Below are 25417 nucleotides of genomic sequence, written 5' to 3' on the forward strand. Positions count from 1 at the left end.
GCTTTAAGGCTGTAAGGATGCAAGAGATCTAGGGCCCTATCTTGGGAAGACTGTAACCAGTACACAACCTACACATGCTATATTCAGAATCAATAAAAGAGGAAGAAATAGAGAAGATACCGTAACATGTTCGCGTCAGGATTAGCTAACTAGTTTGAAATTATAACATCAAATCCAATAACATTTCCAAATGTGAAGATGGTCTCTCGATTGAGAAGTTCAGAGGCGCATTCACTATTCACCCCGGGGGAGTTTAGAGGCTTGGAGAGAATGGCAATCACACAAACCACATCCAGACAAACCAGACAAGGGTCCTCAGCTGAGAAAAGGAAAGAATCGTGTCTCCCTGAAGCAAGTGATTTCTCAGGTGGCAATGGGAAGGAAGCAAATCAAAGAATTCAAAAGTAGATTCGCATTCCCTTTCATAAACACTATCATATGACAAATTAGTGTAAACTCCACATGTACTTCTTTTTTTTAAATGTTTATTTGTATTTGAGAGAGAGAGAGACAGAGACAGAGTGTGAGCGGGGAAGGGCCAGAGAGAGAGAGAGAGACACAGAATCTGAAGCAGGCTCCGCACAGAGCCTGACGTGGGGCTCGAACCCACGAGATGCGAGATCATGACCAGAGCCGAAGTTGGAGGCTTAACCAACGGAGCCACCCAGGCACCGCCACGTGTACTTCTTGTACCAAGAAAATGCACGGCTTTCATGAAACCAAGAAGAGCACCCTGGTTGTTCAGAGAAAAGGAATTGTTGTCACATAAAGCCTATTGCCTAGCAACAAAACAGCACACCTTTCTTCCAGCCATGGACACACACAGCCTCGCCCTCTTGCCTGCTCATTCCTCCTGACTGACAAATACAGGGCTCTTTTGATAGGATCTAGGGTTGGGAGAACTGAGTTTTAAGGTCCTGGCTTAAAAACACCAATCAGTATGAAGTTTTGAAAATAGCTAAGAATTTAACCATGTAGTCAGAGCCTCTGAAAAAGCCACAATACAATAAAACAAGAGGACCATTGGGCTGAGTTCCTTTTCTGTTTTGTCTTGTTTTGTTTTGTTTTCCATACTGGCAGTTTCCCAGGAGAGTCACTCTTCTCCCCCTTAGCCACAGGCACCAAAGTCCTTCTCTGACTTTCATGCTTAGAGTGAAAATGGAGTCTTGCAACCCAGCACTTCTCTTCAGACCTTAAGTCCATTGGTGAAAACCCATGCCCATCAATGCCAGCTTTATTTCATTGCCAAATGCTAAGTCACAATGGGCAACTTACCTCCTTTCATACGTGCTGTATAACAGAACCATTGGACAGAATGTTTGCAAGCAAGTTGCTAACCAACATTCTATAGAACAGAGTGTATTCAGTGATGACTCACAGATAAATTACTTCACCCTCACGGACCTCAAACTGGGTGTGCCATTTGCTGTAGATTGACTCAACGCTTAACCCTTCCAGGTATGGAGAAACCCCACTTGCCTTCTTTCCCCCACGATACCTCAAGTGTCTCTGAGTGGTGGCAGACACTGCTGGGGAGGGACAATAGCTGTTCACAAGGGCTATCTCATCACAGAGCATGATTACTTGTTTCTCAATACATGTTGCAGCCAGCAGCGGGGCATTGATTGTGGGAAAATGCAAATTCCAGCAGTTCAGCAATTAGATGCAAAAAACAGGAGTAAAGCATCTCTAGCAATGTAAGCAGTTTTACATTCAAGAAAAGCTCAATATTCTCCAACATGTTACCCCATCCCACTTAGTATCTGTTCTGAAAGACATTTAACATGTCTTTTTCCCATCAGCATCCAAGATCTTTGAGGTCTTCAACTTTTTTTTTTAAGTTTATCTATTTGTTTGAGAGAGACTGACATGGTGTGAGTGGGGGATGGGCAGAGAGCGAGAGGGAGCAAGAGAGAGAATCCCAAGTAGGCTCCTTGCTGTCAGCACAGCACCTGATGCGGGGCTCGAACCCACAAACCATGAGAGCATGGACCGTGAGATCATGACCTGAGCCAAAACCAAGAGTCTGACACTCAGACCACTGAACCATCCAGGCACCCCAACAGACATTTATTAAATGAGCCACCCAGGCCCCCCAGGTCTTCAACATCTGATGCCAACTGATGACCTGAGTAGGAGGGAGAGGTCTGTACATCTCACTCAGGTTATGCTCCTTCTTTTTGTAAATTTTCTCTTGTGTGAAAAAAAACCAGGGACACCACAGTGGCATTAATACGAATACATGCAGCTTTAGTCATGAAAGACATATTCCCCCAATTTCTTTGTGATTTTATGACTTGTCATTTTCTTCCAATCTTCTTTCCTCTGCTTAAGATCAGTAATAATAGGAGTCTAATGACTTGTGATAATAGCAAAGGCAAAATATTTAATCCCAGCTCTGAAACGTTGGTATAGTCTTAAGACTGTTCATGGAGGGCTGGTGATTTCTGCAAGAACTAAGAATGATCTAGAGTCACAAGCTGACCCAGAAGGCTAGGGGAGTACTTTCTTCTCTTTTTTTAAGATGTTAGTTTTTAGAGCAGTTTTAGGCTCACAGAAAAATTGAGGTGAATGCACAGAGAATTCCTATATACCCTTTGCCCACACATACGCACAGCCTCCCCGTTGTCAGCAACCCCCACCAGAATGGGACATTTGTTGCAGTGGATGAACCTACATGGACACACTGTCATCATCCAAAGTCCATAGTTTACATCAGGGTTCACTCTTGGTGTTGTACATTTCATGGGTTCGGATAAATGTATAATGACATGTATCCACCATTATAGTAGCATACAGAGCAGTCTCACTGCTCTAAAAGTCCTCCGTGCTCTACTTATTCATCCCTCCCTCCCTCCAACCCCGGGCAACCACTAATCCTTTTACTGCCTCTATAGTTTTGCCTTTTCCAAAATGTCATATAGTTGGAATCATATAGTATGTAGCCTTTTCAGATTATCTTATTTCACTTAGTAATATGCTTTAACATTTTCTCTGCATCCTTTCATGGTTTGGTGGCTGATTTGTTTTCAGTGCTGTATAATATTCTATTGCCTCGTTGTACTAACCTTTATTCACCTACTGAAGGGCATCTCGGTTGCTTCCACATTGTGCCGATTTTGAATAAAGCTGCTATAAATGTTCATGTAATGGGCTTTGTGTAGACATGAGTTTACAGCTCATTGGGGTAAATATCAAGGAATATGATTGCTGAACCATATGGTAAAAGTATGTTTAGTTTTCTAAGAAACTGCCTAGCTGTCTTCCAAAGTGGTTGTACCATTTTGCATACCCACCAGCAATGACTGAGATTTCCTGTCGCTCCATAGCCTCACCAGCATTTGGTGTTGTCAATGTTTTAGATTTTGGCCATTCTAACAGGAGTGTGGTGGTCCTCATTTTTATTTTAATCTGCTGCGTGTTCCTGATGACAGAGGATGCACAGTATCTTTTCACATGCTTATATCTTCTTTGTGAGATGTCTGTAAAGGTTTTGGCCGATGTTTCAGTCAGGTTGTTTATCTTCTTATTAATGAGGGAAAGTAGTTGTAAGGGGTAATTCACTCTCTTCATCAGCTAAACACCCAGATGTCTCAGCTGTGCCTGTAAACTCTATGGTGCAGTGAAGCTCTACCTCCTTCCAGAATGGTCCTCAGGTTGGCACAAAGTGCTCAGAGGCTAAGGGCACAGTCTTGGAGACCCCAGACTCTGTACCCTTCCTACCGGATAACCTCAGGCAAGTTACTTGATCTCTTTTATGCTCAGGTTTCTTCTGCTTACAAATTAAGATCATAATAGTCCTCATGTCTAGGGGTTTGTACAGATTAAATAAGACAACATTGACAGCACTCCAGCATAGTGCCTGACACACCAGGTAAGCACTCAGGAAACATTACTTGTTATTAATAAGAAGTGAATCGTGGGAAGGAGTTATCAAGTGAAACTGGGTTTTGAGAATCACCGTTGGCCGGTTTGGTTTGTGTGTCGGTTGCTAGAAACACCATAACAAAATCCACAGACGAGGTGCCTTCAATAACAGAAATTTATTTTCTCACCATCCTGGAGGATAGAAGCCCCAAATCAAAGTGTCAACAGCGCTGGCTTCTCCTGAGGCCTCTCTTGCCAGCTTGCAGATGGCCTCTTTCTCCCCATGTCTTCCTCGGTCTTCCTTCCGTGCGTGTCTGTGTCCAAATTTCCTCTTCTTGCAAGGACACCGGTCATACTGGATTAGGTCCACACTAATGACTTCATTTTAACTTATTTACCTCTTTAAAGACCCTATCTCCAAATACAATCACATTCAGATGTCCTGAGGGTTAGGGCTTTAGAATACGAATTTGAGGTGGAGGGGCACAATTTAACAGATAACAGTTTGGAAAATCTATCTGCTTTGGTCGGGCTTTTTCAAGAAAATGGCATAAGCTTTGAAGAGACCAGGAAAAGGCAATCTCCCTGCTCTGCTCTACCCAGTCTGAAGTCTGCTTTCTGGAGCCTGGCACATGAAGGAGTCAGCACTATTAAATGGAACAAGCAAAAGGTGCCTTGATAAATGGAGTCCTCTAGAACACAGGCCAGCTACCAAATCCCACAGCCCCATGTGTTATCAGTTGAGTTGCATTACCCCAAATGTGACCTTATTTGGAGGTAGGGTCCTTATAAAGGTAACCAAATTTAAAATGAGGTGTTTAGGGTGGGCTCTAATCCAATATAACTGTGTTGTAAAAGGGGGAAATTTGGACCCAGAGACACACGCAAAGGAAGATGGTGTAAAGACACATTTACAAGCCATGAGGGAGGCCTAGAACAGGTCCTTCCTTCAGCCCTCAGAAGGAACCAATTGCACTGATACCTTAAGCTAAGACTTCTAGCCTCCAGAATTGTGGGAAAATAAATGTCTGTTGGGGCGCCTGGGTGGTTCAGTGGCTGAGTGTCGGACTCTTGATTTCAGTTCGGGTCAAGCCCCCAGGGTCGTGGGAACAAGCCCCACATCAAGCTCTGTGCTGAGTGTGGAGCCTGCTTAAGATTCTCTCTCTCCCTTTCTCTCTCCCCTCCCCACCCCCTGCCCTCCTCCACTCCCACTCTCTCTCAAAACAAATAACATTAAAAAATAAATAAATAAATGTCTGTCACTTAAGCAGGTAGTTTGTCACAGTAGCCCTAGCAAGCTATTGTGCCATGCTTCCTTTCTGTACCTGACAGCTATATAATCTGTTGATGGTATTTAGGCCTTAAGATACAATGATGAATAATTTACATATCCTGTCCTTAAGAAGCTCAAAGGCTTTGGAGGGGTAACAATTACATTAAAAAAATCATTTGGGTTGGGGTGCCTGGCTGGCTCAGTCCATAGAGGACATGACTCTTGATCACAGGGTCATGAGTTCAAGCTCCACATTGGGTGTGGAGCCTACTTTAAAAATCAGACAATCAGGGGTACTTGACTGGCTCAGTTGGTAGAGCCTGTGACTGACTCTTGATCTCAGCATTGTGAGGGATTATGAGTGTGAGCCCCAAGTTGGGTAGAGTTTACTTTAAAAAAAAAAAAAACTTAAAAACACCATCTAGGTTCAATGTGGCTGGTGTTCCATTTCCTTGTTGGTCAGGAAATAGGTTTTCAGGTTTATTTTAAATTTTTTTTTCAACGTTTATTTATTTTTGGGACAGAGAGAGACAGAGCATGAACGGGGGAGGGGCAGAGAGAGAGGGAGACACAGAATCGGAAACAGGCTCCAGGCTCCGAGCCATCAGCCCAGAGCCTGACGCGGGGCTCGAACTCACGGACCGCGAGATCGTGACCTGGCTGAAGTCGGACGCTTAACCGACTGCGCCACCCAGGCGCCCCATATTTTAATTTGGTGTCAGAACCCTGACTCTGGCTAAGGAGGAGTCATTCTCTGTGGGGTGAGGGGCAACGTTAGACCTCCTTTAGCATCCTGCCAACTGCCCTTCTCACCTAACTCCCCATCCAGTCTAGCCACCCTCCAATCCTTCCGGCACACAGGATCAGAGTCTTTGGGAAGACAAATCAGGTCTTACCACAGCTCGAACCACCTCACTCCTCTCTGGCTTAAAGCATTTCAGTGATTTCCTGTTTTCCAAACATGAGCATACCCCCCTAAAATGGCGTATACGCTGGCATGGCCTCCTGGGTCAGCTATGCTGACCTTACTCCCCCACAAGAACCTGGGTTTGCTGTTCCTTCTGCCTGAACCCCCCTTCCCTCCTCTCTTGACCTGGTCAATCTACCTCCCTCCAGATCTTGTTCATTCATCCATCATCGCTCCTAGAGAACTTTCCTTAAATACCCAACTTAGGGCAAATCTCACATGGTCCTCTCCAGCACCGGGTACATCTACCTCCTTATCATAGTTGAGATTTTTTAATTTATTGGTGCAGTTTTAAGCGCTATGAAAGCATGTCTATATCCATTCACTATAATATCTTCGGCGCTTGGGTACTTGATTGGGGCTCAATAAATATTGTCTGAATGAATCAATGAATAAGTGAGTGAGTGGGTCAGTACTGACCCCTAGAATTTCCAATTTGGGAAGCAAGCTATCGTATTTGAAAAATAGTAAAGTATTAGTGAGTATGAACACAGTACAGATTTGAGCATCATTGTAGAAACAAACTTTTTGCAAAGTTGGTTAGTATTAAAAAGCTCTTTATCTCTGGAAATCAGCTTCCTCCCATGGCTTTGAGTACATTTTCTGAATATTTACTTAATTGTCTATTCGCTAAAAAAATCTTTCACACATGCTTAGAGAGATTTTAAGTAATTCTAATCCCCTCATTTTTAAACAGACACCAGTCGCCAAGTTAATCGATTTCATTGCCAGACTGAGAATTCTCCAAGCCTTCTGAATTTAATTTAAACTGATTGCATACTGAATGAGTTTGAAGGACTGTAAGGCAAAAGTGCGTCTGCTCCAGAACTGATCTACCAAATGTTCATTGGTCTGTGCTGGTGCGAAGAGCATTCTGAGTCTAGCGGCCCGGCCCCGGAGGACGTGGTGATCTACTGGGCGCACACGGGTATAAACAAGAGTTGCCGTGCAGCAACGTAAGTGCTACCCAAGGAGGGTTCAAGATGCTATCAACCTCTCACAGCAAATGGAAAATGTAAGACTTAACACAATCACCCCAAGCCTCTACATTTTAATGAGAATCACGATTGGAGAAGGAAACACCCTGAAAAAAACCAAGATTGAATTACAGTTTACCTAACAGCAGAACAAATAGTTGGGCATTCGTCTTTCCTCACCTTTAGAAAACGCGAGCTAACTGCTTCCTTTGTCAGCTTGCCTGAGAATGCCCCTTCCGCTCTTGTCATTTCTTTGTATTTCCCTCCCTTCCTCCCTTGGCCAGGGCCTTTCTCCCGCGGTGTAATTATGTTTTTACTTTGTAGTTGGTCTTTGGCCACTGAGTTCCCTCAGGAGAGGAACTCATATTCCCTAAATCACCTGACTTTTCAGTATATCCTCCTTGATTCCTGGCTTTCTTAAAAATACAAATAAACCAACTCCCTATTAAAATACTTAAGAACTTGGAGTGGACAGGGAATTCAGAATCCTAAAATACAGGTTCAACCTTCAACCTTTCAGCTATTTTGGAGTATTTATAATGCAGCTCTCTAAACAACATGGAGATTGGGGTGGAAATCAAAACTGTTAGCCCGTTCAAGGCAGACTTTCTAACTGTGAGATCATGACCTGAGCCGAAGTCAGACACTTAACCGGCTGACCCACCCAGGCGCCCCTATAAGCATAATTTATTACTACCTACTTCTCTTCTGACCCCATTGGACAAAATGGCTCAGGTTAGTCAAAATGTTTTCCTCTGATATATTTTTAAACTGTCAGGTCCAATTAAGTTCTCGGTATATTAGCAAGTAAAGCTATTTTATGGTATCTGCTTTCTTTCTTTCTTTTTAAAGTTTATTTATTTATTTTTGAGGGGCAGGGAGGGGCAGAAAGAGAGGGGGAGAGAGAGTCCTAAGCAAGCTCCTTGCTGTCAGTGCAGAGCCTGACTCTGGGCTCAATCCCATGAACTGTGAGATCATGACCTGAGCCAAAGTCAGATGTTCAACCGACTGTGCCACCCAGGCACCCCTCCCTTCCTTCCTTCCTTCCTTGCTTCCTTCCTTCCTTCCTTCTTATTTTTGTTTTTTAGTAGGCTTCACACCCAGCATGGAGTCCAACTTGGGGCTTGAGCTCATGACCATGAGCTCAAGACCTGAGCTGAGATCAAAAGTCAGATGCTTAACCAACTAAGCCACCCAGGTGGCTCATTCATTCACCCACTGCATTCAGAATTTATAGAAAGTAGAGTTTCTTGTTATGTAATTAGCTAACAAGAGATGTCCCTTCCTGAGAGGAGAGGTGCTATGCAGGTGGCCTGCTAGTGGACAGTAGTCTCTTTTGCTCTCTAGGTCACTGTTTGTTTGGACCCCAGCAATTGACTCCAGAGCTAATCATATAGAGAGAATGATATGAGAAGCCAGAGTCACTCACTCATGCATTCGTTCATTCAACTGATATTTATAGTTGGTGCCAGGCAGTGTCCTTGACCTTGGGGAAACAGCAGAGCACACCACAGGCCAAGTGCCTGCCTTCATGGAGTTTACATTCTAGCAAGTGAAACAGACCATAAATATATAAACAAGTAATGATGTACTTTTATGTCCAGTAACATTAAGTGGGACGGAGAAATTAAGGCAGATGAAGGGGTCAGAGCTGATGACAGGTGATATGAGGGACCTATTACTGACATATCCCAGTTTGGAATTAAAAAGAGGCCTGCAGAAATGCTCTGTATGTCTTGATGTTTCAGGGGCTGTGTGGTACTCCAAATTCACATCCAGGTTACGGTCAGTCACAAGGATCTACAATTAGCTGAATTGTAAAGGTATACCACTCTGAGTGTCGCTTGTGAGTGACAGAAAACCCAACTCAAACAGGTGTGGGAAAGAAAAGAGAATCTCTTAGTTTGCTTAACTGAAAACTTCAGGGGGGTTGGCCAAGCTGGACCCAGGAGTTCAAATAATGTCATTTGGACCCCAACCTCTCTTCTCTTGGGTATGCCTTCTTCCATTTTTACTTCATTTTCAGCAGGGTCGAGCAGATATCTGAATAGCTGAAGTCCATCTCTGTCTCCCAAGAGTTAAATCGACAAACAAAAAATGGAATTGAGTCCCACTGAAAGAATTGAAGATCTCTGCTGAAACCAGTCACTGTGGACAGGGGGATTCCACCTCCTCACTGGCCATTCTGAGACACGGGTCCAAACTCAGAGCTAGGGTTCAAGGCAGCTCAGCAAACCACATGGGCCAATGATGGAACAAGGCAAGCACTGGTTCTGTTACTGGAAGAACGGGGAAAGGATGTTGGGGAACTGAAATCAAGAAATGTCCATGATCACATACAGAAACTCTACTCTTTTACATCCTCTCCAACACCAATTTCGTTACTGATGTCACAAATACCATCTTTTTATATTTTGTATCCATTAACATGGGGGTATAGTTTGTATTTTGGGCTTTTATCCTTTGAATCCTACACCAAAATTAAAAGTGATTTATGCACCACCATTCCAATATTACGGGATTATGTATTAGTCTATGTGTTTACCTTTATCAGAGAACTTTATATTTTCATGTGCTTTGTGTTGCCATACAAGTCATTTTCTTAAGAGGAAAGTGTGTATACACACACACACACACACACACACATTTCTCATTTTGGCAAAGTCCTTGTCCTTCAGTTACCTCGGGGTTTATTATTATTCTGTCTTATGGATTTTTTAAAAATAATTTATGATCTTTTCCTTTAAGCTTGAATAATTTTCAAGGTGCTTTCAGTCTCTTGTTGCTTTTCCAGAACCTTAGGTCACCCAAACCTAGTCTCTGAACTTAGCAGAGGTAAATAATCTCCTTGCCTTAGAAAAACTTAACCGCGAAGAGTCTCAAATAAATTGTTTTCTCCTCAGTGTATTTCTCTCATTGATTGCACGGCTCAGAACCCCACCAAAATGTAACATCGTCCGAGATCCATGCATGGTGAGCATTTAGCGGGACCATGCCCAGTGTGGTCCTCTGCAGTGACATGTCCTGTTGCGGAAAGCAGTGGTCCCAGAACCCTAGAGATTTTCTGCAGAGAAACTTTACAACATCACTTCCTGGAAAGATCCCTGGCTGGGATCTTTTAACGCACCTTGTGGAACTCAAGTGGGAAATCCAAATTTCTGAAAGTCTAAAGCAGTTGTGTTATTCAAACAATTAGGGATTTAAACAATTTGAGCTGTTTTTAGTTTGTGCAGACCACAAAGTTGTAAATAACAAACGTAAAGGCTTCATGCTGGGCATATAATACGGTTTTCTAAAAGAAGTTGCCATGTTCGTTACCACTGTGGGGTTAGAGGTATGGGAACCTGCCAACAGTGGTATGTTTCCTGGATGCCATACAAGCTACACCTGAAGTTTTAGGTACTTTTTACGGCAAGTTAAGTGCTCTCCAATAGTCTCTGCATTGAAGTCTGTTCATATGGTTTGTTGGTGAAATTATTGGGCAGCTTTTGCTGATAATTATGAGGCTTCTGAACTTAGAATCCACTTTGACAACATTCTGCTGAGACTGCATAGGTCCCTAGACACACCAATTGCATGCCCTGTATTGCAGAGTTTCCTTACCTGGGTAAATGCAAATGTGATCAATAAATACAGAAAAGGAATGGAAACTGAATGTGGTAATCAACATACCAACTGGGATCCAGGCCGTACTTTTTAGAGCTTGCTTTTCTACCTGTGGATCACCTGCTTACCACAGTTTTCTCCCTTCTCTTTATCTGACCCTGATCTCTCTCGCATTAGAAAAAAAAGACACCAGGCATTCTTCTTATTGCCCCAAAGAATGTGAGCTCTTTATTCTTTGACCTCACCACACGTTGTAACTTTCGCGGAAGTTCCTTAGATCTGCGCAGTGTTCCAGTTATCTATGCACATCGTATCCTTGCCCTCACTGGCTAGACTGAAGGATGTAAATTTAATCATGAAACTTCCCACGTTTGCCGCGTGTGTCGGTGTTGTTCAGCGCATATGTTGTCTGGTGCAATGATGTCCGACCCTTTTTTTTTTTTTTAATTTTTTAATATTTTATTTCTGAGAGAGAGAGCTCGCACAAGTGGGGGAGGGGCAGAGAGAGAGGAAGACAGAAGATCAGAAGCAGGCTCCATGCTGACAGCAGTGAGCCCAATGTGGGGTTTGAGCTCAGGAACCGTGAGATCATGACCTGAGTGGAAGTCGGATGCTTAACCAACTGAACCACCTAGGCACCACCTTTTTTTTTTTTTTTTTTAAGCTTATTTATTTATTTTTGAGAGGTGGGGAGGGGCAGAGAGAGGGAGAGAAAGAATCCCAAGCAGGCTCAGCAGTGTCAGCACACAGCCCAACGCAGGGCTCGATGTCATGAACCCTGAGATCAAGAGTCGGACCCTCAACCAACTGAGCTACCCACGCACCCCTAATGATGTCTGACTCTTAAATGTGTGGTTCCTGGATGAAACTCCATCATTATCTTCTTTCCTGAAAATGTGCTTCCCACTTTGGTACATCTCCTTGAAGCAATTTTTCAAGAAATTTCAAGGAGTTGGTGGTTAGTCTACAGTGGAAATATTTGTCTAGTATGGAGTCTAGGGAGGCCAGACGCCAGGTCAGCATTTTTCCTGAGGAAAAGGAACCCCCTTGAAACAGAAGCATACAATCTTGGGTGTTCATGAAATAGAGAAAGAATGAGGGATGCCAAGTTTCATCCTATGGCAGATGGATGTTGAGCCTCAGACATATTTTCTTCTTTCTAAGAGTAATTAATGGATTTTTCACTTCTGGTTGTGAAAATGAAAATAAAAACAAAGCAAAGCTGTGATGGTCCTCTGCAAATTTGGATATGCTCTGGAAATGTCCTTTCAAGGGTTGGCAACCTCAGGACATAAACAGCTGGCATTTGAATCATGTTCTTATTTGATAGGGCAGATTTTACCAGCCCCACCTGATACAAGAGAAGACTGCAATCGTGGAGGTCACCCCAGCTACTCCAACGTAGAGTTTTCTTTCAGCCCCAAGTCTCTGGTTCCATCTCCTGTGCTGTGCCCACTACCCACACTCGTCCTGTAGAAGAATCTGATTCTTCACAGAAATCATGGAGGGCCCCAGAGCAGGAGGTCAAGCTCTGGTTGCTAGCTTTTCATTCCAGCCTGAATGTCTCTTTCAGGACGATGCTGGGCCCCTCTGATCCCTGTCTTCCAGGCCCCCATTCCCCAGAACATGTGCGTGCACGTGCGCGCGCGCGCGCACACACACACACACACACACACACACACACACACCAGCTACAGAACAAAAAACAGGGCGTAGGGTCCCTGCCTGCTCCACCTTCACATTCTCACAGAACCAGCCAGGATTCCCCGCTGTGAGGACGGGAGCCAGAATCTCCTGCCATCCAAGCAGGGACAGGCAGTGGCCACCATGTCACCTCAGCAATTCCCACGATGCCAGGGGACGGGCTAGAGTCTCCAGGGCTTGCTGGCCACTGCCTCTCCCTCCCTCTGGAGAAGCTCATCGGTTCAGGTATTCTGCAGGCCTGCCAATTTAGTAAATATTTATTAGAGACAGTGACTCACATTTATTTATTGAGTCTCTACCCTGTGCAACACACAGCACTACTACCTACTAATTAAAATTTCCCGGGCACTCACTGAGCACATGAACTGGCATTAACATCACAATAGCTCTAGGTGTTGTGGTTATTTTACAGATGAGAAAAGACAAATGGCTTAAGGATCTTGCTCAGGTTTTACAAGAGGGTGAGTGACAAACCCAGGTCTGTTTCTCTCCAGAACTACCCGGCTGTAGGCAAGGAGCTGAGGATATAGAAGATGGCGGCCTAGATACCAATGTCATACCGGGTGTGATGGGTTGAACTGCATCCTCCAAAAAGACATGTTGAAGTCCTGCTCCCCCATACCTCAGAATATGAGCTTATTTGGAAGTGCGGTAATTACGGATTAATTAGTTACAGTAAGATGAGGTCAGATGGAAGCAGGGTGAACCCTTAATCCAATATGACTGGGTTCTCATAGGAAGAAAAGAGACACGGAGAGAAGGGGGCCATGTGATGACTAGGCAGAGACTGGATAATGTGGCCACAAGCCAAGGAATGCCCAGGGCTACTGAAAGCCAGAAGAGCTGGGAAATCACTGGGAGGTGGTTTCTGAGGGAGCACGGCCCTGCTGACGTCCTGATTTCAGCCTTCTGGCCTCCAGAACCGTGGGACAATAAATTTCTGTTGTTTTAAGCCACGAAGCATGTGATGCTCTGTTATGGCAGCCCCAGGAAGCTAATAAACCAGGTTAAAAGAAGAGTGTTTTAATAGAGGTATGCAGCAAGTAATATAAGACTGAGTCTGTTGGGGCACCTGGGTGGCTCAGTCGGTTAAACGTCCGACTCTCGATTTTGGCTCAGGTCACGATCTCACGGTTCATGGGATTGAGCCCAGCGTCAGGCTCTGAGCTGACAGCACAGAGCCTGCTTGGGATTCTCTCTCTCCCTCTCTCTCTGCCCCTCCCCTGCTTGTGCACTCTCTCTCTCTCTCTCTCTCTCTCTCAAAATAAACATTAAAAAAAAAAAAAGACTTAGTCTGTTATGTAAGAAAACAGAGTGGGAAGGCCTGAAAAGAGGAAAAAAAGGGTGCTCGTTTGCACTTAGTCTTTTTTTTTTAATGATTTAAATATTTTTCTAATATTTATTTTTGAGAGAGAGTGAGCACAGGGGAGGTACAGAGAGAGAGAGAGAGAGAGAGAGAGAGAGGGAGACATAGAATCGAAAAGCAGGCTCTGTGCTGACAGCGGAGAGCCTGATGTGGGGCTCGTGCTCACAAACTGTGAGATCATGACCTGAGCTGAAGTTGGATACTTCACCGACTGAGCCACCCCAGCACCCCTGTACTTGCTCCTGAAGGGTAAGTGGGCTTCGGGAAGTGAATAGATGTGGCGGAGCGCTGAGCACCACAGCCAGGCCACGGAAAGGCACAAGCCCAGGCACAGAGGAGGCGGCCCCTGACCCGCCTGGAAGGGGAGAAGGCCTGTGTCAGTGCAGTAAGGGGGTGGGGAGTGGTTGTCAGGCTGTTGTCCCCAGCCTTGTCCGGCACCCCTTCCTCAATGAGGGGTCCAAGTTGTCTCCTCTGGGCCCAGGACCCATCTTGCCCTGAAGCAGCTTTACTCTGCGGGACACGACACCAAGCTAGCCAAGGTCTGCCCCCTTTCCTGCTTGTTTTTATGACACCTTCAGGTTCCCCAGTCTCCTTGTGCTGCTCAGTCTAGTAACCAGGTTACTCCATTCATTTGCAGGTCCCCTCCCTGGGAATCGAGTCCTTCCTCTGTTGCCTGGGCCCTGGACCTTCCCGGAGCCTGGTGACTCCTTCCAGGACCTTCTACCCATGATCACGCCCACTGAGCTGCCTGGCTGTGCCCTCTGCCCAGCTGGGCCAGCCTGTCTGGCCCCACAGATGGCCTGGTTCCAAGTCCCAGTTCCTCGCAGCCACTCCAGCAGGCCCCGCCTTGAGCTAGAGCCCTGAAGGTTTGCGAGCAGAAGTGTGACATGATCCAAACCATAGCTCCAGCTGCCGTGTCAATGTTGCGCTGAAAAATAGATCATGTGGAAGCTGTATCTGGCAGGAACAGGGTGCTTAATGAGTATTTGTTGGCTCACCTAACAGATTAAAAGGCAACAACATGAAGATTGTTGTGATTGTCCAGGGCAGAGGTACTGAGCACCTCAATGTGGCCTTATTTCATTTCATTTTATTTTACTTTTGTAAAAGTTTATTTATTTACTTTTGAAAGAGAGAGAAAGAGAGGGAGGGAGAGAGTGGGGTAGAGAGAGAGAGAGAGAGAGAGAGAAAGAGAGAGAGAATCCCAAGCAGGCTCCACGCTGCCAGTACAGAGCCTGACTCGGGGCTCAAACCCACGAACTGTGAGATTATGACCTGAGCTGAAATCAAGAGATGCTTAACCGACTGAGTCCCTCAGGCACCCTGGCTTTGTCCCATTTTAGATACAGATGACAGCAGGACAAGGGACTAGGGGCCTTGGGCTCTATGATGTAGAGGGGAGAGTGAGGGCTTTGCTGTTCAATCGTCTGGCTCCAGTCCTGGCTCTGCTTCCTTGGGGAAGTGACTTCACCCCTAGGCCTCAGTTTCCTCTCATGGCACATGTCATGTGAACACCCACCTGTCAGAAGGACTGTAAGAGCGAGTGTGGAGCATGCGACTGTTGACGTATATGGTGGTCTGCCATGGGAAACGGGTCAAGGGGTGGTAGACCCTCACCCCAGCCTCTAATCGCTTGGAGGAAGAATCAAAAGAATAAGGCATCACCGAGGTTCTTAAGGGTCTGGGGCACCTGGAGAAGGGGGTTACCTGGCAGGCACGCAGACTCAGAAAATAAAACTAAGGCGGTTGAGAAAACATAGACCAATTACACACATGACTGGATCTGGGTGCAACAAGAGAATAAGAAGTAGAAGCCCAGGGGTGCCTGGGTGGCTCAGTCGGTTAGGCGTCTGACTTTGGCTCAGGTCATGATCTTGCGGTTTGTGGGTTCGAGCCCCGCGTCAGGCTCTGTGCTGACAGCTCAGAGCCTGGAGCCTGCTTTGGATTCTGTGTCTCCCTCTCTCTCTCTGCCCCTCCCCTGCTCATGCTCTGTCTCTCTCTCTCTCTCTGTGTCTCAAAGTTAAATAAGCATTAAAAAAAAAAAAAAAGTAGAAGCCCAAAGCCAGCCGGACTGCCCTGATGCACACCGTGGTGCCAAGTCCCAGAGTGTTCGGTCCACACAGACCCTTGGGGCTGGCAGACGGCTGGTGTGGACCGAGTGGCTCTAGCTGGGGGAGAGAAGGGCTGGATGCCAGGCTGAGAAAATAGCTGAGGGAGTCAGGCCAGAAAAGAAGAGGTGGATATGAGTGGAATTGTCCAGATCCGTCCAGAGGGTGTGGATGGGCAGAAGATAAGGAGCTGAGAATGAGACAGATATTTACACCCAGTCTGACTGCCAAGCGGGCGCTGAGCCCCTCCAGGGGCGATGTGGCCCGCAGCCTGCCTGGCACAGCCGTGGAGTGGAAGCCGTGGACTCCCAGAGCACCTGGCTGTGGACAGGGCCAGGCTGCTCTGGCAGTTATCCTCTCAACTGGCAAGCCGGGCACAGTCCTGGCCACATGCCCAGGTCCCTTCTCAGCAAAGGGGCCCCGACACAGTGTGCTGCATTCACTTTTTCAGAGGTTTGTGCTCCAAAGCTTTGTAACAATTATAATTGAGTAGAAATGAAATACCACTCTGAGTTCTACAACCAAAATTTTAAATTTGTAACAGAGAGAGAGAGAGAGAGCAAGCAAGTAGGGGAGGGGCAGAGAGAGAGGGAGACACAGAATCCGAAGCAGGCTCTGGGCTCTGAGCTGTCAGCACAGAGCCCGACGCGGACCTCGAACTCATGACCTGCGAGATCCCGAGCTGAGCCTAAGTCGGACGCTCAGCTGACTGAGCCACCCAGGTGCCCCACTGAAGTCTTTAATGAAGAAAGGTTTCGTTGTCTCAGGAGGCATTGGGAGAGTCCAAGCAGGAAGTTTCTGGCAGTCTGATGGCACTGGAGGGATGGCCATTGCTTTCCGCTTGTCTGGAGCAGCCTGGGGGAGAGGCCAGGGGTGCCTTTATAGTGTGAAGGCACCTAATACAGAACGCCCTTCTTTCCCACCCTGGTTTCAAAACAGTGGAGAAACACCGGAAAGCTTTCTTGTGCTAAAGCAGCTGACGGGAATGTGGCCTACATCTGCGGGCAGGTGGACATCCTAGAACCACAGAATTAGAGGGGTATGCCGCCCTCCCAGAGGTGGCCCTGCACCACGTGGGCCTCCCAGCTGGGGCTGGGCCCTACCACACATGTGGCCCGAAGGGGCAGAGCCCCCCTCTTGGCCGGTGAGCTGGCCCCAAGAGAGACAGAGACAGGCTTCACATGACCAGGTTCTCCTTCCAAATGAAGGCCTTTTCCATCGAGGGGACAGGGGAGGCCAGACGCGTTACCCTCGTGGAGCTCCCTCAGAGGAAAGGAAAGAGTCTGTCTTCCACACGGAAGTGAGGTAGGTGTTCCTCAGTTATGGGATCTTCTCAGTTGCAAGTTCCAGAAGGCCACGGCCAGGCTTTGGGATAAAGGAAAGAGGACGGATAACACCAGAATTCTGAACTTTGGGAGAGTCACAAAACCCAGTTTGTCAGCGTCTCTACCCATTTGATCACTACCTGCTGGCTAGCACCCGCCCCAAAGTCATGAAACCCGGGACGGGAACCCCAGCAAACTCGGCTCTAAGACTTAACATAGCTTTGGGATCCAGGGTAGGCTGCTTTGCTTTCTTTCATAAACAATTTCAAAATAAAGGCAGGTCTCGGGAGACGCATGCCTAACATCCCAGGTGTGTGGTAGGTGGGTCCAGGAGGAGAAGCATGTTCTAGGAGGGTCGGACATCTTGAGAAGAAGAGGGCTGCCTGGAGCAGCAGCTCTGCACCGAGTACCCACATGGCGTGCTAGGTGGTCTCTGTGGCCTCCCCGGGGGAGGTTTTGTGGTGACAGAGATCAACCGGCAGAGGAGCTGGCTAACGACAAGGTTGTGAGCCATTGCTAGTCTAGGTGCAAAACGGGCTGTTCTGGCAAAGAGATGTGCAGAAACCCAGAAGCTCCTCTTGCTTGGTGGGTGCATATGCAGGGCAAGGGGCCGGGCAGACAGCTCGGACGGCACCATAGCAGCCATCGCGGGGAGGACCTGCTAGGGAGGATCGACACACAAATGAGGAGATCCCTTCCCTGAACATCCCTTAAGTCTAAGCCCTTGAGTTATCAGCCGTGCCAGACAATCCCCAAAACAGAAAGTATGACCAGAAGAAGTATGTGCAGAACGGAAAGACTGGATAGCAAGGCCTGGGGACCACCTGTTTTCTACCACATCCCGACGCGTGGAGAACAGCCTCTCCCGGCTGCTGCCCACAGGGCAAGAGCATGTCTGCAATGACAGCACTCTGGAGCCGGGGGGTGGGGGTGGGGGGGGATACTACATGCACGGCGTTGAACCCATGTGCACCACAGATAATCAAGCAGGTCTGTAGAGCACAAGGCAGTGGATGTACACACCCAGTCTACAGACATATTTTGTTTGGCTTGCAGCATGTTTTGGAAAAAAAAAATTTAACTCACTGCCAAATGTAAGAATTGGGAAATTTCGTGTCAAAATCAGGATTTCAAGCTTTTCTTGAAAGGGTAGACATGTGGCAGGATAGGCTCACATTCTAGCCTGGCAATAGCCATCAGCAGAAACCGAGGGGTGGCTGGTCCTCTAGACAGTCCTGCTTCTCCAGTGATCACCATTCCTTCAGTCTGGCTGCTTCCCCCCTGTAGCATTCTCGTCTATAGTGGGGTCTGCAGTGGTGTGCCAACAATCCCAGATAACGGCAGGTTGGCACCCGCTCCAGATCTTACAGTTGTCTTTGGATGTCCAGCCATCCACGCATTCCTGAATCCAATTGGTGTGTGTGTGGGGGGGGGGGTCCCTTGAGGACCAAGTCCCAGGAGGTGGCTTGGAATTGCAGACTGGCCAAGTGACAATGCCAATTTCATGGGAATTCACAGGAAGTCTGCTAAACCCCCAACAGCCAAAGGCCAAGTTTTATTAAGTGTGATCTTTAGGGGTTTCATCTGTCTTGCTCCCCCCTGTAACCCACTGCATGACAAGAAGCAGGAACTCAATATTTGTTGAATGACGTCCGTGGTCCATGTTTCATCCTAAAAGCATTGCTCACGATGTTGTAAAGACGAGTTCATTCCGCAGATATTCAGTAAGATCCAGCCAGGTCAGGTAACCTTCAGCACCTGCTACAGAAATTTGTCTGCCCTGTTAGCAACCAGTTTTTGTTGTTGTTGTTGTTGTTTAAGTGCCAAATCTTCAGTGTACGTTCAAATCTCTAGGATCCACACATTTCAATGCTTAGTGAGATAATAGTCACTACAAATGCGCAGGGCTCTGTGTTTGATTCAGCCCAATAAATATTTACTGAGCTCCCTTTATCTGCAGGGTTCTGTTCTAGGTACACGAGCTACTAAGAGAACAGATTCTGGCTTTCCCTTCAAGGAGCTCACGGTCTGAGTAGACAGCAATCCAAACAAATGCTAAAGCTACCTCTGTCATGCCGGACATTTCCAGCTCATTAACCACTTTATTAACTTAGCTTTTGTGAAACCAAAAAAAAAAAAAAAAAAAAAAGAAAGAAAGAAAGAAAGAAAAAGAAAGAGTCATGATAAAAATGTTTATGGTTGATTATATTCTGCAACCAAGCACCTGATTAATAATAAGTAATTTATTCGGGACCTAGTCAGCTTTCACATTCAGTGTATTTTTTTTTTCCATGTAAAGCATTAAACCAGGCATGGAAGAGACACATCAACTTTAGAACAGGGGCTTCTCCAGGGGAGGGCTAGGTGGGCTTCAGTGCTTTCTTTTTTTCATGAAATGTGAAGATAATGTGATAAAATATTACCATTTGTTAAATCTGAATAGCGGGTACATAGTTGTATATTGAATTATTTTTTGAAGATGAAAACATTTTGGGGCGCCTGGGTGGCTCCATTGGTTGAGCGTCCGACTTTGGCTCAGGTCATGATCTCGTGGTCTGTGAGTTCAAGCCCTGCATCGGGCTCTGTGCTGACAGCTCAGAGCCTGGAGCCTGCTTCCGATTCTGTGTCTCCCTCTCTCTCTGCCCCTCCCCCGCTCATGCTCTGTCTCTGTCTCTCTCTCTCTCTCTGGCAAAAATAAATAAACATTAAAAAAATTAAAAAAAAAGAAAACATTTTATAATTTTTACAAATTATAAAACAACATGCTTCCTGATAATACAGAGGAGACATAAATCCGTTTCCCGGGAAAACTATCCTTAGGAGCAGCATGGGTTCCACTTTGTGCCCTTGGGGCCCCTGAGGGATGTGGCCCTGTCTGTCTCTGGCCTATGTGACTCCAGTCGGCTATATTTGGGTTATTGTCTGTTCTTTGTAATATTTCTGCCTCTTTGCCGTCAGGTGTTGCGTCTTACTGCTGTCAGGGTGTCTGCTCATACCTTGCCGCCTCCTTTCTAATCTGCTGTGTCCTGGGAAAAGAGCTCATCAAACTTGTTAGAACCCCAACTAAAACTGGAATGAAGGGAAACACAGAAAAGAGTCTTAATAGATGAATTGTTTAAACAGTTTTCCCCCACCATCATCTGCTTCTCAAGGGTGTTTGGGGATCTAAGCAAGTCAAGCGTTTTCCAGGGCACAGCAGTAAGGCGTGTTGGATAGAAAACTAACCTGACTCCTGTGACTTCGATACTAACTAGCAGTGTTCATTCATTTGTTTATTCAACAAATATACATTGAACGCCAACTAGGCGCCAGGCACTGTTCTAGCTGCTGAGGGCATAGCAGCGAACAGACATACAGGAGGAGCTTCAATTCTTGTAGGGGAGGCAGAAAACAGCCACAAACAAGCAAGACACAGCCGAGAGCGTGAGGTGCTCTGAACACAGCAAATGAGGTGAAGGAGCAGGGAGCGACCTGGGAGGTGGCACTTCTTGTGGAAAGGTTGGGAAGTGCTCTCGCAGAAGGCAGTATTCAGATAAAGGCCAAGGTGGCAGAGATGGGGGAAGGGCATTCTAGGCAGAGGGAGTGTCACATGTGAGGTCCCTGAGGCAGGATAGGTTTGCTACATTCGCGGAACAGAAACTCTGGACAGCTGGGGCACGGTTAGCACAGCACCAAGGAGACCAACAGCGGGTGCAGGTGGAGAAGCAGTCAGGAGGGGATCCTGAGGGGCCGAGGAAGGGGTGTGAATGTCATGCTAAAACCCACTGGCTGGGGAGATACACAACGGGGCACATTCTGCGAAGCCGCTGGTAGGTCTGCTGGATTGGATGCAAGACGGATGAAGGATGAAGTGGGGTCAGGGGATAGAGAGGAACTCAGGCTGGCTTCCTAGGTTTGGGACCAAGCAACAGGGCTTGGATGCGCCTGGTGTTTGCCAAGAAGGGGAAGGTTGGGAGACGGGAGACATCGAGTAGAGAGTTGTTCCTGGTGGGGGAGGTCGGGGCTGGGAATGCTATGTTAGCCTTGGGACTGGATAACATGGCCTAGGAAGTAGCTGCACACAGGTAAGGGCCCAGAAATGAGCTCTGGGCTAAGCCTGCGGTAGGAGGTTGGGGAGAGGGCCCTGGAGACGGGAGAGCGGAAAAAACAAACCCTAAGAACAGAATGCTCCTGGGGACTGTTATGTGTGGGGAAGGCTGCTCAGGAGAAGGGTAAGATGAGGCAGAGAAGTTTGGCCCCTGGATTTAGCAAGACAAAAGTCACTGGCTATCTTGACAAGAGAAGTTTGGGTGCAGAAGTTTGGGCAATTAACTTAATTTCTGTGGGGCTATTTCCTCTGTGAAGTGCGGGTCATGGAATAAATGACATCTGAGGTCCTGTCCACTACCACATTGTACAATTTGTAAGCTGGATTAAAAAAAAAAACAAAAACAACTCATAAAATGATCAGAGATAAGAAAAATGAGAAAAGATGCTATACTAAAATTTTAGGGCATTTATTAGTTAAAAAGTTGTGTGGTCATTAATACGCTTCTACATAAAACCCAGTAAGGCTATTTATGCAAAGTTTTAAATAAGCTAAGGAAACTTTAAAATAGAACACGGAGTGGCCAGAATTCTTAGCAGACCCAAGGTATAGAAGCTGTTCGATCAAAACTACCAAGAGACTCCTTCTAGCTTATTGGCTGGGAAGTCCCTTAAACATGATCTCTAGACACAAGGCAGTGGCCACCTGTCAGGCTGCCTGAGTTCTTACCCCTCCTTTGCTCTTTCACCCACCGTCCTGAATTTTCACACAAGGTTATTGAGTCCTGAGAAATAACCCCAATTCTTGTTTGGCCAAGGGCACCCTGCAGTCTTCCCTATTGCCTGTTGCCTATTCTTTTGAAGTGAGAGACTAGAGACTGTCATACTATTTGTGAACTTTGGTTGAGATCAGTCAGCACCGGTGCGGAGACAGGCTCGGAGGTGATCTCGGAGGAAACCTGCCCTCGAGGGATGTGCCTGCTCTTGTCCTTGCTGTTGTGTCTAAAGCTGCCTTGAGCTTCCCAGACTTTAGTATAAACCTGCCTGAAGAACTCCAAGCAATTTACCAACGGCCTTTCACCAGGTTCAGGGGGAGACACAGGATTTCCCTCATCTAGCTATAAAACGGAAGCCCTGAAATGAGAAGGGAGTCGGCCGTTCAAGGTGATGGGCAGGTTCAACAAGAGCAAGGAATGGAATCCAAGACTCTCAGCTCCCAGTCTCCTCACTTCTTTCCGTGACATGGATTACCAAATGTGAACAAAATCATGATTTACAAATACAGGGGGATAACTTTACAAAAGAAGCATGAAGGGAGGGGTAAGTAATATTTGTCAGGATCCTGACACATCCTAAGTCAGCTGTTCTCAAATTCTGGTATACATCAGACTCACCTGTGAGCTTGTTAAAGCCATAGATCCCAGGGTTCACCTGAGGCTTACTGGCCTGTCATTCCTAGAGGGGCTCTTTGGAGGATTCTGATGATGCACACCGGGGGCGCCTGGGTGGCTTGGTAGGTTAAGCGTCCGACTTCGGCTCAGGTCATGATCTCACGGTCCGTGAGTTCGAGCCCCGCGTCGGGCTCTGTGCTGACCGCTCGGAGCCTGGAGCCTGTTTCGGATTCTGTGTCTCCCTCTCTCTCTGCCCCTCCCCTGTTCATGCTCTGTCTCTCTGTCTCAAAAATAAATAAACGTTAAAAAAAAATTTAATAATGCACACTGAAGTTTTAGTACCACCGTCCTAAGCAATTCTCATAGATGCCCTGGAATTCAGTCTTCTGTGTGTCCTGGGGCCACAGGAGGGAGAGTGGGAAGGGGTTTAGGTCCAAATGTCAGATGAAAATAAATTTCTCCTGGTAAATCCTCTGAAAGCACTCATAAGATACAGCACAAATGTTTTTTGTGGGGGCAGAAAACCCTGTACATGTTAGTATAATGCTTACAAGTTAAGATGTGAATACGTATGCAAACCATGCCTCTGTGCTATTTAACTCACACGGGAAATTATGCCTACAAGTCAAAACTAAATGTTCCACTCTATGACTCAGTGACCCAAGAACACCATGGAATATGTATTATTATCTCCATTCTGCACATGAAGAGCTGGGAGCTCGTCACTTTAAGAGACTCGCCTCAAATGACCAGGACCAGAATTCAGACTTAGCTCTATTTGCTTCTGATCTTTTCTTTTCATTAAACTTTTTGAGATTATCTGTAGATTCACATGATGTAAGAATGTGATCTTTTCATTTGGACCACGTTGCCACAGGCCAGTTCATTTTTAAGCATTCCCCTGAAGGGCAAAGTTCGGAAATGCTCCAGAAGGTCTTAGGGCCACTGCTATTTCAAACATCCAATTTAAAAGATGATAAACTGGGTAAGATAAAAAACAAAAAAAAAAAAGATTAGAGGCCTATCCTGTGAGAAGAGTTGGGGACCAAACATGGCTAATGAGACTCCAGACAGTGATAATGAGCTAGAGATAGCGTGCTAGGAGTGACCAGTTCCATCCAAACTATTATCACTGGAGGGTATTTAAATCTCTTTTCATAGTTCCTACCACAGTTACATCTCATTTTAATATAAAGGAAAGTCTCTCTTCAGGAACACACTTGTCAGAATACAGGACAAAATCTCAGAAAAGGCCTCCGGCCACACCTGTGCCCCTGCAACGCTGTGGGCCTGCAGCTTTGGGGGGGGGGGGGTTACCCCGTGAGCCATCTGTCCCTGTGACAGGTTAGGCCTTACGGGGAGATTGGCACTGTGCTAGGCACTTTGCATGCTTTATCTCATTTAACCCCTACCTGTCCTTGCAGGAGGTGCTAGTCGCATCCCCGGTCGACAGACGGGGAAACTGAGCCTTAGAGTCTGGTGCTTTGCCCAAAGTCACCGGTTACTGTCTGTGCCAGGATAGATTTGAGCACTGTTTTAGGCATCCTCCACATATCACCTCTAATCCTCATAACGACCCCATGAAATAGGTGCCATAACTGTGCCATTTTACAGATGTGAAAGCACACACTAGCTCAATAACTCACTCAACTCAGTAGGGAGTTAGTGGTGAGCCCAGGAAAGGAATTCAGGAGAGGCTCTGCTCTCAAGCATTGAGCCTGCATCACAATCACCTGGAGGGCAGGGAGACACAGATTGCTGGGCCCCAGCCCTAGTTTGTGATTCCGGGGGCGGTACCTGTGAATTTCCATTTCTGCAAGTTCAGAGGTGAGGTCGACGCTGCTGGCCTGGGAAGCACGCTTAGAGAACCACTGCCTTAGAGTTAGCTGTCTTGATCACTGAGTGACAAATCCTACTGCCCACCACAGTCCATGTGTGTTTGTGTGTTTTTAAAATGTCCTCTGGAGAACCATCTGCAAAAAAAAATATTTAAAACAATTCCTAGAATTCCTGCCTATGGAGATTTTACCATAGCTCTGAGTTAGTCAAGTCAAATTAGACCACAATGTGCCCTTTAACCGGAGCGTTCAGCCGTGGAGCGTCTTCTATGCTTGTGTCCTAGGCCGAATCCGAAGGCAGGAGCTCCGACCACGTGCACGAGAACGGCGGCCCGCGGGTCTCAGAACCCAGCCTCGTCCTGGTGCAAGAACTACAAAATGACCTGACCACAGGGGCTGCCCCACTCTAAAACGGCCCAGGCTCCCCTGGGGCCGCCGGCTCCTTTGGGTTTATTTACGTTTTTCCCCCCTCTGTCCGCTGTGGAGCGAACGATCTCACACCCTACATCTGTCATTAGGACTCGAACCCTAAATCCGGCAAAGTCCTCCGCAAGGCAAGGGGACAGGCAGCGAGAAGGGAAAGGTCTTTACGACACAGGCGGCGGGGGACGCGCCCACCGGGTCCCCGCGCCCCTCGGGAGGCGCCCGGCGGGGTGGGCGTGGCGTGGTTGGGGGGCTCCGGGCGGCGTGGGCGGGAGGCGCCCTGGGGCGCGGGCAGCGGCCGCAGCCATCTTGCGCGCCGGGTGCACCTCGCAGGTCGGGCGGGCGGGGCAGTTAGGGGCGCGGCCCCGGGACCCCGCCCCGCCGAGGACTCTCGGGAGCGCGGGTCGCGGGCTCACTTCGCCGACACACCGACAGCCGGGAGCGCAGCGGTCTCCTGCAGGCGCCGCGGGTGAGCCGGGAGCGCGGCCGAGGCCGGGGGGCGGAGGGCCGGGGCCGGGGGGTCCGCGCCCCACGGAGGGGATCGTG

At 47.2% G+C, this 25417-nt stretch overlaps 1 protein-coding gene and 1 long non-coding RNA gene across 3 annotated transcripts in view; both read left to right on the top strand.

The window, feature by feature from the left end:
- The first annotated feature begins 1281 nt into the window (after positions 1-1281).
- On the top strand, positions 1282-9597 carry LOC121013114 (uncharacterized). Of its 2 annotated transcripts, XR_005782503.1 has the most exons (4): positions 1282-1458; positions 3510-3513; positions 6805-7063; positions 9111-9597. It is a non-coding gene; the product is annotated as an uncharacterized LOC121013114 (long non-coding RNA). The 2 variants fall into 2 exon arrangements; XR_005782502.1 differs by lacking the exon at positions 9111-9597 and having other exon boundaries at positions 6805-7239.
- A 15622-nt stretch (positions 9598-25219) lies between these two features.
- Positions 25220-25417, top strand: part of EZR (ezrin) — a 51195-nt gene continuing 50997 nt past the window's right edge. Inside the window, 1 exon segment of the mRNA XM_040448744.1 lies at positions 25220-25340. The gene's annotated coding sequence lies outside the window, so the exon portion shown is untranslated.

Source organism: Herpailurus yagouaroundi, unplaced genomic scaffold (genome assembly GCF_014898765.1).
Source record: "Herpailurus yagouaroundi ecotype Mexico unplaced genomic scaffold, PumYag 198, whole genome shotgun sequence".
Taxonomy (NCBI): domain Eukaryota; kingdom Metazoa; phylum Chordata; class Mammalia; order Carnivora; family Felidae; genus Herpailurus; species Herpailurus yagouaroundi.